Source organism: Protopterus annectens, chromosome 16.part0, assembly GCF_019279795.1.
Source record: "Protopterus annectens isolate FY-2018-M chromosome 16.part0, PAN1.0, whole genome shotgun sequence".
In the NCBI taxonomy this organism is placed as follows: Eukaryota; Metazoa; Chordata; order Ceratodontiformes; family Protopteridae; genus Protopterus; species Protopterus annectens.
The window spans coordinates 434,361,821-434,376,502 of NC_056750.1; the positions used below are offsets into that span (position 1 = coordinate 434,361,821).

The 14,682-nt window shown below is 44.5% G+C and overlaps 1 protein-coding gene across 1 annotated transcript in view; it reads left to right on the forward strand.

The window, feature by feature from the left end:
• Positions 1-14,682, forward strand: part of NEK6 (NIMA related kinase 6) — a 3,457,780-nt gene that overhangs the window by 3,239,459 nt on the left and 203,639 nt on the right. The gene's annotated exons all lie outside the window — the stretch shown is intronic.

Here is a 14,682-nt window from a genome sequence, read left to right on the forward strand (position 1 = left end):
TTTTTTAACAAGTCTTTACAACAGTAGCCATTGCATTTATATATATATATATATATATATATATATATATATATATATATATATATATATTGTGCTTGACATTTATTATGCTGGAATTTTAAATGTTTTTATGATTATTATGGGTTTATTTAAATAGTTTTCCTTTTTTATTAACCACATATTTTTTTAGAGGTTGCTTTGCAATGTGATTAAGCTGTCATGTGACTTGTTTTGTAGTATTTAAAGGGTTGGGTTGGGCAATGCTAACTTGTCTGAAGAAGTTTTGTTCATTGAAATGAGACAAAAGCGCTTACTTTAGTTGTTGTTTTGGCGATTAAAAATTCTTTGTGGAAGTTTTATCTCATTTTTGCCTTTAGTCTTTATTTTTTGGTTCCTACAGCCCTTTTTTTTAGTCTAAGTTCATATACTCTTCCTATTCTCTGTGGTGTTTTGTGAAACACAGACTAAGTGGCCTTGTGACTAACAACACTCTTCTTATATAGCATAGTTTGGGCTGCTGTAGTTGTTAGCCCAATGACTCCAGGTGAGGTTTAAGATTCGATGTACAGATCTTGAAGATTTCAGTTCTTATGTCCAGTGTTTGAACAGCAGTGTTACAACATTCAGTGTTGTGTTAATGTGTTACTACGTTTTTACTTTACTTCAACAACATACGTCTATATTTCATTGCTGTATTGCAAGATTTCATAGTGGTAGGATATTGTGAATGCAAATTGCAGAGGTACAGAATAGCAGTGATTTAAAAAAGATGAGAAAAATATTGCTCCACTTTTAAGTATAGTCTATATAATGTATATTGTTAGCTTTTAACAGGTAGCTGACAGTTGATGAATATCCTGACTATGTTATAATCATTGTTGTTGGATACAGATTTTGGCAGTTTTTGTTTGCTTTAGTCTTTGTCACTAATAGAACACTATATGGTAGGCAGAATAAAGCTAAAATGTATTTTTATGACTGAATATTTCAATATTTGCGTGTAAAGGTTACATTTTTCCATTGAGACAAATGTAGAATTTTTATACATAATGAATAATAAGAATTTTCATTCTCTTAAATGTTTTGTCGAACAATTTCAGAACACTGGTCCTAAGACCAAGCTGGGTGAATCAAAAGCGCTACTATATCAATGAGATTTCCTGTGTAGACAAGTAGCATGTGAAAAATTAATACTCTTACCACATTACTGAGTGAATTATTTATTTCAGTGCTGTAGCTAGATTAGTTGCCCCCCAACAAGAGCAGGGTAAGAAAAAAGAAGAATCTAAGCAAAGAGCTGCTGTGTTTCTGCATAATAGCTTTTTTAGAAACTGTAATAAACAGTCATGCAAACTGCTTGCTACGGTTCCTAACACACACACACACACACACACACACACACACACACACACACACACACACACACACACACACACACACACTCACACACTGCAGGCAAATGTTTTAAGCAGTCATTATTAAATGAGTACTACCAATACCGCCACCCAACAAAAGCAGTTTTACAACTAACTTGCAGCCACGGACCGATTGCCACAGCCCCTGCAGTGTGATTGTGCTCCCCAAGCAGCTTGTCCCTAGGGCAGCCAGTTCTTCCACCCTTCCTTAGCTTGTTTTGATTGATTGATTGATTGATTGATTGATTGATTGATTGATTGATTTTTGACAACCCTCATCTCTGTGCTTTTTTGTCCAGTCATGACAAAAATTGGATTAGAGGAGGCAGCATTTGTGATTTTACATACCAGTATGCCTTTTAATGAAATGAATGGTGCCAAAGTTATTAAAATGTAAGCATTTGGCTTACCAAATAGCACGTAAGGATACTACTCAGAAGCATATGTTTAAAAAAACAGAATGTGAGAAAAATTATAGAAAAATATAAGCACATTATCAGACAGTCTAAAATCTGTAGACTTTAATGTACTGTATCACAGAATTCCATCATTCAAAATTTATTTTCGCTTCAGAAAAAGGGAGTTGTAAGATTTGTCTTTCTTCTTTAAATTATTGTTGCCACTAATATATTGGTCATGTAGTGTGGTTTTCTGTGTAATAGACAACTTCAAAGATCACATGTAATGAGGGTGATTCAGAAAATTGTGAGAAGGGGTAAATCAAGCCTGAAAATAGGGGCATACCTCCAAAAATAGGGACATATTAAATCAGGTCTGAAAATAGGAATATTCCTCCAAAATAGGTACCGTTGAGAGGTCTGAGAAGGAATCCTGAAGACATGGGAGGGTGGGGGAAGAAATTAATCTCAGGTTTTGATTCTTCTAAAAGCACTTGATGCTTGGGCACTCAGGTATGCAGTAGCTTGTACAAGCTGCTCACACTCAAACTCTGATACGAGTTCAGGTAAGCAGTCGCTGCACCGTACTCGAATACGTTATATGAGTTTGAACAACATTAAGTGCAGTAGCTGTAGGGAGGGAGTGGGAGTGTAGATTAAGGCAGCGATTGGAAGGGAGATTTAGATTTAAGTAGGGGAAGGAGGATTTTCAGGTTAGGGAGCAAGAAGGGGATGGTAGGGTTGGGGAGTAACAAAAGAGTTTTTCGGATAGAGAGCGGGAAGGGAGTTGTAAGTTTAGGGAGTAATCAACAACTTTACTCTTAGGGCTGGAGAGTTGAGTTTCAAGTTTAGGGAGTGGAAGTGGAGTTTTAAGGTTAGGGAGTGAGGACTCAGGTTAGGAACTGGGTGGAAGTTTTGGGGTTAGGGTTAGGGTTCTGGCAGGGTATACAGTCTAATAAGGTTGAGTGTAAGGAGGTCTAAGTAGTTAAGTAATGTTGAGCTAGAAGGAGTTAGTGCATTTGCCTTTTCAAGTAAGTGGCAGCAATGGTGTCATGAGCTCCTGTGATTCAAGTAGTTGAAGTAGGCTCCAGATTTGTACTAGATGGCCATCCTTGAGACAGCCCAAGCTCAGTTATGAAAACATGTGGTGCCTACATAAAGGACTTTTTAGGAGACAGTCTTTAAAGTTCCCACATTCTATACAAATGATTGGCAGTGGTCATTCAAACTAATAAGTGTAAATGGATAAATGGAACATGTGAGGGTTTGTACTGTGTAATAACTAAAACATTTTGTGGAGTAGAGGTATAGAACTTGGTCTGTAACTCATGGCTTTACCACTCAAACCTGTATTGCAGAATGTATGTGTATAAATGTGCATGTAGATGCTATGTTATGTGCATGAAAGACATTTCTGCATGGAAGCAGGCACAAAATGTTTGCAGGGGAAGCACAGTTTCCCACAATACTTGCTCAAGGCTTTACACATTGAAACCCCTTTACCAACACAATCAAACCCAAGGATGTAGCGCCTTGACTGTCTTTTGGCTTTTCCTGGTTAGGGGCTGCTACAGCGGAACTCCGGTCCACTAATGATTGGCAGTGAATTTTTACAGTGTTGAGTTGCCAGCCTGGCGCCCAACCTTCAAGGAAGGCACACCGACATGCACACGCACCTACCTGCATGTCTTTAAATTTATTAGACCGCAAGGAGGACATGCAGACTTCGCACAGAAGGCGCTCCAGCCAAGAATCGAACCAGAAAACCTCTTGCTGTGAGGCGACAACGCTAACCGCTGCACCACTGCGGCCTGTGTCACCACTGTGGCCTGTGTAGCTCCTTGACAAAAGATACTTTTGTCTTCAACATCCCCAGTCAAACTAGATGCATTTTTACACCTTGTTTCAGTGAAACAAGCATATATTATACGATGTGTTCATCACTTATTTACAGATAAGTGCAGTTGTAGATGATTTGTGCAGTTTTTATATATTAGACTGATAAAAATGTCACACTATTCAAGAGAGCATTGAACAAACATAAAGCATTTCTTATGAGAAATGGGAACACTTCATTAGGATCTGTGGACTGTGGAAATGGGAAAACTTGTTTGGCCAAGCGATTATTTGTTATCATATTTTTTTAATAACCTTAGTACCACAAAAGGCTCATAGAAAGCTCTTAAGGCCCAGGGAAGTGCAGCATCATATTGTAAAACTGCAAACTATGCAAACCTTTGGATTCATCACCTGTTTGTTTTCAGTTTGTGTCTTTCGGCTTTTCCCAGTTAGGGGTTGCCACAGCGGAACTCCGGTCCGCTAATGATTGGCAGTTGATTTTATGTACCGGCTTGCCAGGCCTGACGCACAACCTTCAACGAAGGTACGCCCATTCACGCATGTCTCCACGCAGAAGACGCCCTAGCTGAGAATCGAACCGGACAGCGTCTTACTGTGAGGCAACAACGCTACCGCAGCACCACCACCTTAATTCTGCACCATATTTATCTGTTGCTGATTGTACATATTTACATTTAGATTTTCCTGATTTATTAGCTTCATGTTAAAATAAATTTTTATAGGAGGTGGCATCTGTGTAGATTTCAAAAGCTTATCAACACACAATACACAGCAAATGCTACATCTTTGTGGTAATTTTTAAGGTAGGATACCAGCTTTTTATGTCGAACTTCCCATTGACAGACGGTAACTTTTGCAGTGAATCACCTTCCAGAGCTAATAATTTTCAGAGGAGGTTACATGAGTGTGAACAGTGGGATTGATAATTTGTCCATCCAGAAATAATTTATGAATTGCAGAGATTTCAGATAATTATGCTTCATTTTATAGTTTTCTAAAATGACTTCTTACCATATTACTAGTCATATGACTGATTGCATCCTTTGAAAGAAGCCCCCCCCCCCACACACACACACACATACAAAATCTCTCTCTCTCATTCTGAAATTCTGTGCAGAAAGGAAAATGAAAAGAAAAAAAGTGGTGTTTCCCCAAGCTGTAGTGCTTCAGGCATCAGTGACTATGTATCTGTATATCTTACCTGGCTACATGCTTATAAAATTGTAGTAGCTGTCATACTGAAGGCTTTCATTCTAACTTCTTCCTACAACCCCTTATGGATGAAAGTGTTGTAAGTCGCTCCTACTCTGGTATCAGTCTCATTTTTTTCATTAAACCCTTTCCCCTAACACTTTCTGTCCATGGTCAGTGGCTTATGAGGAGAGTTATATATTTAATGCTGGGTCAAACTCTTTGTACAGTTTTGTTTTCTAAGCTCTGACCGAGCCTTTTCATTGGGACTGTATTTGACAGCTTGCCTGATATTTAAAGATTGTTGAACTATAATCTGATTCATTGCCACTCCCTTATTCTGATAGTCAGGTGTCCTGCTGCAATGCATTCAAACGATGGTGGATTAGTTGTGGCGTTTTTTTTGTTGTTTTTTTTTTGTTTACTGTTAGGTGATATATACAGAGCAAAAAATCTTAAGTGTGCTTATATAGATAAAACGGCTTCTGAAAACATTTAGCAGAAAATTTTAGATGTTCTTCATGTTTCACTGTTGCAGTCATCACCAATGGGTTGTCCCTGCAGTGGTAGCCCTCAGCCGGTCCGACTGTCATAATCAGTGTTTTTTGTGTCGGCTGCTGATGCTTGCTGCCTAACATCAGGTCGTCAGTGCTATAAAGGAAGGCATCCAACGCCATTACATCAGTCTTTCTTGCTGTGGAGCCCGTAGCAGAAGCAGTTCGCAAGTGTGCCGGTCGGTCGCTACCAGAGTTTGAATTACAGCTGAAAACATCTAAAGCTAATTACCACGTTGGGGATCTTTTTTTCTTGCACTAACCGATGTCTGAAAAAGTTAACAATTGTCTCGCCTGTGGAAAGCAAATACCACACCGAGACTTCCATTCATACTGCGTCACTTGTTTAGGCCCAGACCACTAAGTCCCCCGTTGCTGGTTCTGTGCCCTCTTTAATATGAGAACCATTCGTCATAGAGCTCTTTTTGTAGCCAGGTATTTTTGTGTTCCATCTTCGCATTCCGAAATAGTGTCCGTCAGCCAACAATCCATAGACATTCCGAAAAAACGTAAGGATAAAGATAGAGATAGACCACACAAGGCTAAGCCTTCCAACGACTCTACCGCTAAGCAAGTCGTCAGTTCTCCGGAATTGAGTGTGGTGCCTTCGCAGCCCCTGATGCTCAGTTCGATACCTTTGCAGGCCTCTACTGAGGCCCTTTCGGAGTCCGGTATGCTGCAGAAATCTTCTTCGTCTTCCAAGCCTTTGGTTGTCTCTGCCTTGGTTGGGTCTGGAGCCATGACGCAGGCACCGGCTTCTGAGGAGGTTTTTCACACTACCGAATCTCGACAAAAACCGAGATCTTCTCCTCCGACTACAGTTTCTGTCAGACCGATGGATACTGTTAGGCCTAGAGGCAAGGCCACTCCTAGGAAAACTACCTCTAGCCTCCATTTTACTCCTGCTCCACCACCCCAAGCTCAAATGCTTAAAATGGTGGAGGATCTTATCACCCTTATCAGGGGTAGTCAAGCCGCACCTTCTAAAAGGAAAAGAGACCCTTTCCCTGAAATACTTACAGAACACAATTCTGATGAGTCTGATTATTCAGATTTTGAAGAGGAACAACAACCTCTTACTGCTTATGAGGATCCAGATTCAGAGGAATCTATTCCTTCTGCCTCCCCACCAGAAGATATTTCCTTTGGGGAAACCCTTCACACCCTCAGGGAACATTTCCACTGGGAATCCCAGGACTTCCCTCAGTCTAAGAAAAGACTAAAAGAGTTTCTAGACCTGCCCCAGCACAGACCCTTGGCCATCCCCCCAATCTTAGAGGTGGTTGATGATGTCTTCCATGAATCCAGGTTAACTCCTGACGCCCTCCCACCTGCTCCCAGAAAACCTGACAGATATTACAGAGTACCGGATTCTCACAAATACCTGTACAAAAATCCTGCTGCAGACCCGGAGGTCATTACACAGGGACCAAAAGGAGCTAAGGCTAGTCCTGAAAAGAATCCTACTCCTTTTGACAAGCACTCCAGAGCTCTGGACAGATGGGGTAAAAAGGTATACAGTTCTGCAACCTTAGCTATCAGCGCACTCAGCTGTCAGTTCTACATGTTAAAATATCAATAACATACTTTGGAACTATTAAAACAAAAGTTTTCAACCTTTCCTGAGTGGGCCAATTCGAAAGAGTTAGCAGATTTACTGCACTCTACTTGTCAAGTGGCTAAACACTCATTACACTGTGGATATAATGCCCTAGACGCCTCAAGCAGGACAGCAGTGTCAGGATCTGTCATTAGAAGACATGTATAGTTGAAGAAACAACCTCTCCCTGATCATGTCAAATCTAAATTACTTGATGCACCCATGGATAAGGACCACTTGTTTGGAGTAAAAGCAGAAGATGTGCTTAAAAAGATGGAAGACAAAGCAACATCTATGCAAACAGTAAAAGATTTCCTTCAGGTACAACCACCTAGGTTCAGCAGGAATTTTCCCTCAAAACATTGGTCCTTTCCTGCACCTAGCAGACAGGGGCAAGGTAAGCCCCGCAGGGAAAGGCCACCTAGACTCCTATCCCAGGGACAGCAGAGAACCAAACAGTGGACCACTTCCACTCCAAAGGCAGGGAGTTCTAAGCCATCCCTCTATGGGAAAAACTCTCAATGACTCCCTCTCCCCCCTCTGCCTTCTTTTTACTCACCAAAAACTAGGAGGAAAGCCCTCCCTCTGCAAAGAAAATTGGCTTTCTGTAACAAAGGACCAATGAGTCTTAAAGATCTTTTTCCAGGGATACAAATTCTCCTTCAATGAACTCCCACTTCCAAGAGGGTACCCAGACTTACCTCCAAATCAGTGGGCAGAGGCATTGAAACAAGTCCAAACTCTAATATCCCAAGGGGCAGTAGAACCTGTCCCCTCAGATCAAACAGGCAAAGGCTTTTATTCCAGACTATTCCTTGTTCCCAGAAAAGAGGGAACTTGGTGCCTCATCCTGGATTTATCCATTCTGAACACCTTCCTGGTGGTCCCCAAATTCAAAATGCGAACCTTGCAGCAGCTGCTGTCTATGCTGACAAAAAATGCCTGGTTAGTTACTCTAGATCTAAAAGATGCCTACCTCCACATTCCCATAAGGGAATCCTGCAGAAAATTCCTTCACTTCAGAGCAGGTTCACAACGCTTTCAGTTCTCTGCGCTACCCTTTGGCTTATCTACTGCTCCCAGGGTATTCACCAAATGCTTAGCCCCGGCCATAGCCTTTTGCAGACAGAAAAATATACAAATTTACCCTTATCTGGATGACTGACTTATTCAGGCAGATTGCAAAGAAAAGCTCCATAAGGACCTTCTCTTTGTCAAGACCCTCCTACCCTCCTTAGGGTACACCATCAACGAGAAGGAATCCAAGCAAACATCCTCCAAGAAGATCATTTTCTTGGGAGCACTGCTGGACATAGCATCACAAATGCCCTTCCTATCCGCAGAAAAGCAGAGCTTCCTGCCTCTCTGTTTTACCCAGCTGGCTTCCAGAAGCCACCTCACTGCGAGGAAGTTCCTGCAAGCCTTATGGTACATGGCATCTTGCATCCTTCTAATTCCTCTGGCAGGCTTCACATGAGAAAACTTCAGTGGTACCTAAAGAACCTTTGGTGTCAGCACTCTCAACCTCTAGAGACTGCTCTACCTCTGATCCCCTGTATAAGGGCCAAGTTTCTCTGGTGGGCAGGGGCCTGTGCCCAGAACAAGGGTCTTTCCTTCATCCTCCACCCAACCAGGCAGACCTTTACCACAGAATCTTCAGACATAGCTTGAGGAGCTCACCTAGAAGGCAGGTGCACCCAAGGTCTGTGGGATACCCAACATCTCCCCTTACACATCAACCAGAAGGAAATGATGGCAGTAAAGAAGGCTCTGACATCCTTCAAACCCCATCCCAAGCCAGGGGTTCTCCGTATCAAAACAGACAACACCACAGTAATGTGGTACATCAACAAACAGGGAGGGACCCAATCTTACCCTCTGTGCAGGCTAGCCATGAACCTCTGGCTGACAGCCGCTTCCATGGGACTGCACCTGATAGCCCAATACCTACCAGGGATCAACAACACCCTGGAAGACCACTTAAGCAGAAACTTACTGGACCCCCACGAATGGCAGCTCCGCAGGTACATCTTTTTACAAATCACTCAGGCATGGGGGACCCCGGAGGTGGATCTCTTTGCTTCGCATCTCAACCATCAGCTGAAAAAATTCTGTCCCAGGGAGTATCACTACCTAGCATGGAAAGTGGATACCTTGACCTTCCCCTGGAACACCCTCTTTGTGTACGCTTTCCCTCCTCTGCCTCTTATTCCCAAGGTACTGATCAAAATAAGGGAGGAGAGACCAAGGGCCATCCTCATTGCTCCAGATTGGCCCATACAACATTGGTACCCCTTACTGCGCAGCTTCCCCTGATCTCAGACCTCTTAACTCAGGTGGGTGGGGGAATGCTACACCCAGACTTGCAGACTCTCAAACTGTCAGCATGGCTAATACTCTAAAGGCAAACAAGGGGTCCCTGTTAAGGAAGCAGGTCCTAGGCATTATCACATAGGCCAGTAGGCCCAGCACAGAAAATCTTATGCAGGAAAATGAAAAAGATTCTGCCCCTGGAGCCAGTCCATAGAGGGCAATACATCACTACCTTCCATCCCTCTTATCTTGGACTACATAGCGTAGCTACTTAATAGTGGCCTCTCCTTCTCTTCTATTAAAATCCACGCCTCAGCCATTTCAGCTCATTTTGATACAGAACAGTCCCTGTTCTCCCATCTTTTGATTAAACAATTCCTCAGAGGAGCTTCTAATATCAGACCTCCCAGAAGGCCTCCCACTCCAGCCTAGGACCTGAATTATGTTTTGGAAAAACTAACTTTACCACCCTTCGAACTTGCTGCTTTGGCAGAACTAAGATACCTCTCCTGGAAGACTGCTTTTCTCCTAGCTATCACCTCAGCCAGAAGGGTTTCAGAACTATAGCCACTGATGGACATTGAGCCCTTCATCGTCTTCCATGCAGACAGGGTCTCCCTAAGGACTAATCCCTCCTTTATGCCCAAGGTGGTATCTAATGTAGCTCTCAACCAGGCCATGCATCTACCCACCTTCTTTCCTAACCCTGAAAACAAGGGGAAAGAATTCTGCACTCACTAGACATGCACAGACAGCTCAGATACTATCTGGACCATACTAAACTCTACAGGAAAAAAGACCAACTACTTGTCAGGTTTGCCCAAGGGGCAGAAGGAAGCCCATTTCCAAACAAACCATTTCCAAATAGATATCAAACCGTATCCATTTCTGCTACAGTTTGCATGGGAAATCCCCCTAACTCTATTCGAACCCATTCCACTAAGGCAGCCTCCAATTCCACAGCATTCCTCAGAGGAGTTCCCACCAGGGACATCCTGGAAGCTGACACCTGGACTTCTGTCCATACCTTTAGCAAGTATTACCACCTACCTCTATTTTCTAAGGCTAGGGCAGGGTTTGCCTCTGCAATGTGAAATTGTTCGAGCTCGCCGTTTGTTCTTACACACGGGTTCGGCTCCGAGTCGGCCACATCACCAGCTCCGCATCTTCGAGAAAGCTCGAGGCACAGTGCTATCCCATGATCCTTCGGTGCTAACCCCCAGATCTAGTTTGCCGCTAGCAGCAGATCGCATACTGAGAGGCTCGGGCCAGTATTTTTTCATTATATTTCAAATTTTTCGAAGTTGTAGTTTTAGAATAGTGTTTAAAGTAGTTTTAAAAGTAGTATATAGTAGTGTAGAGTGTGTTTTTTTCTTAGATAAGAATAGCTTTAAAACAGTTAGTATTTACCTTAGTTAAGGCCTTGGATTTTTTCTGTCAGGACTGACAGTAATATTTATATTATTGTAGTTTTTGCCTTAACTTTTTCTCTTTTTTGACACATATATTTACATATTAAGATAGTGTTAAACTTTATATTAGACTGTTGGTATAGTATTATTATTATTATATATATATATATATATATATATATATATATATATATATATATATATATATATATATATATAGTGTGTTTTTGGTATATTTTAATAAGAACAGAGTAAAATGTCTGAGAAAGCCAAATCTGGCTTCAAGAGGTGTCTACTGTCTTGGCCCTCTCCACTTGCAGGAAGACTGCTCCATATGGCATTCCTTCAGTGGGAGGGTCATGCTGGAAAGACGCAGGAAGTTGGTTGACAGAGGGTTGTTAAAACCCAAATTTCAAGAGGCCCTGGACAAGACCGAACAAGTGTCAAAGTCTTCGAAGGGGTCGAAGTCTTCAAGAGTGTCGGAGCCTAAGTCCTCGGCTCCGAGCACCTCTTTTCAGATTCGGACGCCGGCTCCAAAGACCTCGGGGTCGGGCGTCGAGTCCTTGTCTCTGATCGAAACTACCGTTTTGGAGCCGGTGTCGGAGTTACCACCGCCTTCAATCCTTCGCTCGGTGATGGCTTTGGCCCCTTCAACCCGTTCTTCGAGGCCGCTTTCCGATTCCGACGTCGACCAAGTGGTACAGAAGCTAATGGAGAACTCGGCTCTGTCCAAACTCATCGAAGTTTCATCCCAGTTGGTATCGAAACTAGAGACCCTTCCCACCCCTTCGACCAATCCTCCTCCGAGACCTGTCGAGTCATCGGAGCCAGGAATCGAAGAGCAGATGAGTGTAGAGCCCTCAGTGCTGAAGCCTCCAGCAGTGCTATCGACACCTTTAACCTCGACACCCTCGGAGCCAGCCGGGGGGTCTCGGAGCCGATGGTCTTTCCTAGGTTCCGTGGGGGACAGTCGAACCGAACTTTCGGTTCCGACTCTTCCCCTTGAGGCCTCGGCTCAGATCAGTTCGGTTCCATCCTCAGGGTCGGAGCCCGTGGTTCCGATTCCGGGGAGGCTATTGGCTTCTTCGGAACTGGTGGCGTCCTCGGACCGGGGCACCGGTGCCTTCGACGTCATGAGGAAGGTTTTGTCTGAACAGACACATACATCATCGACATCTTCTTTTCCTTCCCCAAAGGGTCCGTGTTCTGCTTCTGTACCTTCGGTCCCTGCTAAGTGTCGAGACCCAATGCCTCAGCAAGCCCCAGAAGGCGTCCGTACTTCCTCGGAGGCATCCCCAGAAGCCCCCTCTGAGGATGTACCAAGGAACAGATTGTGCAAGAGGAGGCACATTGATTCCCCACAGGAATCTCTAACATCGGATACTGATTTGGATGAAGCAGAAGGGTCCCCACGGTCCCCCTCTGAAGATGTCTCTTTTGCTGACATTTTAGAAATCTTGAAACAGAGGGGAGATTGGCAATCCCTTACCCCTTCTGCAGACGAATCGGTACTGCTGAAGGCATTTGGGGCTCAACCTTCTACCTCCTGGGTGACCCCACCGTTTGACAAGCTAATGGATCTCATAGCCCGTAGAGCTTGGGAATCACCTGATTCAGTGGAACTGGTCCCCCGTAGACCTAACAAATATATCACGGCCCCTCAAGACAAGAGTTACCTTATGAAAGGAGTTCCCGTGGATACTATGGTGGTGGCGGCAGCCACTAAAAAGGAAATCTCCGAATCATCTTCCTCTGTCCATCCTCCTAATAAGGATTCTAGGACAATGGACAGGTATGGGAAGTGCGTCTTTAGTTCTGCGACCTTCTCCATGAGATCGCTCAACTACCTTACGCATTTCACGCATCTACAGAGAGATCTCCTTAAGGAACTGGGAGATACTGTCCAGGGTAACACAGATGCTGCTGTCTCGAAAAAGTGACAGCACAGCTTAACACCCTCAACTCCATAGTGAACTCGTCCATGAGGCTTATTTCATACGCAGCCGAAGGATCGAGTAGAGCGGCAACTTCAGCGATTGCTCTGAGGAGGCAATCCTGGTTGCGCCTATGCTCCTTTGCGGAATCCTTCAAGTCTTCCTTTACAAACGCCCCCTTCGATGGTGCTTCCTTGTTTGGCCCCAAAGTAAAGGAGACCCTCACTAGGTGCGAGCAGAAAGGGAAGACCCTGTCTACCGTAGGGGTCCGTTTTTCCGCCCCGTCTAGACCATACCCCAAAGGGCATAGAGGCGGAAAAATGTGGTTCTGAAAGACTCAGGGATCCTTTCAACCCACTCAGAGTGATGCCCCCTCCAGAGGCAGAGGAGGGGCAAGAAATGAAAGATGCCGCCCAGGCAGCAGAGGGGGTCCGCAAAATCAGGGCGACAGAGAGACTTTCTCTGGGAAGCCCTTCCAGCACTCCTGAGTGCAGGCCCGGCTGTCCTACTCTGGAGGCAGTCGGGGGTCGCTTAGCTTTATACCCAGAGGCCTGGCTAAATCTCACATCAGATTCTTGGGTAAAAAGCATAGTTACCAGAGGCTACAATATTCCTTTTATAAAAACTCCACTTGCCCCCAAAAAGCTCCCAGATGTTCCACCCAGTCTGCGAGACCAGGCAGTCGTAGAGATAAAAAGGCTGCTCGAAAACAGAGTCATCCAACCAGTCCCGGCGGGCCAAATAGGATCCGGAACTTACTCAAGGTTCTTTTTAGTTCCAAAGAAAACAGGGGACTGGAGACCAATTTTGGATCTCAGCAAACTCAACACCTTTGTGGAGAAGGCAAAGTTCCGGATGGTCACGCGTCAGTCGATACTTCCTTTCCTACAGGAGGGCGACTGGATGTGCTCTATAGATCTCAAGGACATGTACTACCATATCAAGATGGCCAGAGTTTCCAGAGATCATCTGCGCTTCCGGCTGGGAGCCAGTCACTTCCAGTTTCGTGCTCTGCCCTTTGGCCTCACCACAGCCCCTAGGGTGTTCACCAAATGCATGGCAGTAGTAACATCTCACTTGAGACAGATGGGATTCCGGGTGTTTCCTTACCTAGACGACTGGCTCCTCTCCGCCACCACCGAGTATCGTCTTGTGCAAGCCAGGGATTACACCATCAACCTTTGCTCCTCTCTAGGCATAACAATCAATTTTGGAAAGTCTGCACTATCGCCCTCACAGCGTATCTCATTTATAGGGGCAGATTTAGACACTTCCCTGGCTCGAATCAATCTCCCCCCATCAAGAGTATCAGCCCTCAGAAGTCAGATTACTATCCTTCTTCAGAGCAGGAAAGTCCCTGCACAACAAATCTTACGAGTCCTAGGAATGATGGCAGCCGCTCTTATTGTAGTCCCCCTAGGCAGAATGCATATGAGGATTCTTCAGTGGATGCTCTTCGCTCAGTGGTTGTACCGACAGCTTCCACTGTCTCACCAGATCCTAATCACAAACTCCTGCAAACGGGATCTCCTTTGGTGGATGCACAGTCAGGATCTAACAACAGGCCGACTGTTCAGATACCCAGTCCTACAGTGACTGTGACCACAGACGCTTCCCTGATAGGGTGGGGGGGCTTTTTCAGGGAAGAACAGTCCAAGGTCAATGGTCCAACTTGGAATACAATCTGCACATCAATGTCCTAGAGCTGAGGGCAGTTTTTCTAGCGTTGCAGCACTTTCACAAGTCCTTGCCTGTGGGAACAGTGACAGTTCAGACAGACAACATGTCAGTAGTCTGGTACATAAACAAACAAGGGGGAACCAGGTCTTATCCATTGTGCAGAGAGGCCCTCAGGATTTGGCAATGGGCTGTGTCCTCCGGACGCTTTCTGATAGCAACGCACATCCCGGGGACATCCAACGTGATTGCGGACAGGTTGAGCAGAGCCATCCTGTTGCCCCACGAGTGGTCCCTCAAACCTCAAATAGCGGAAATGATTTTCCGC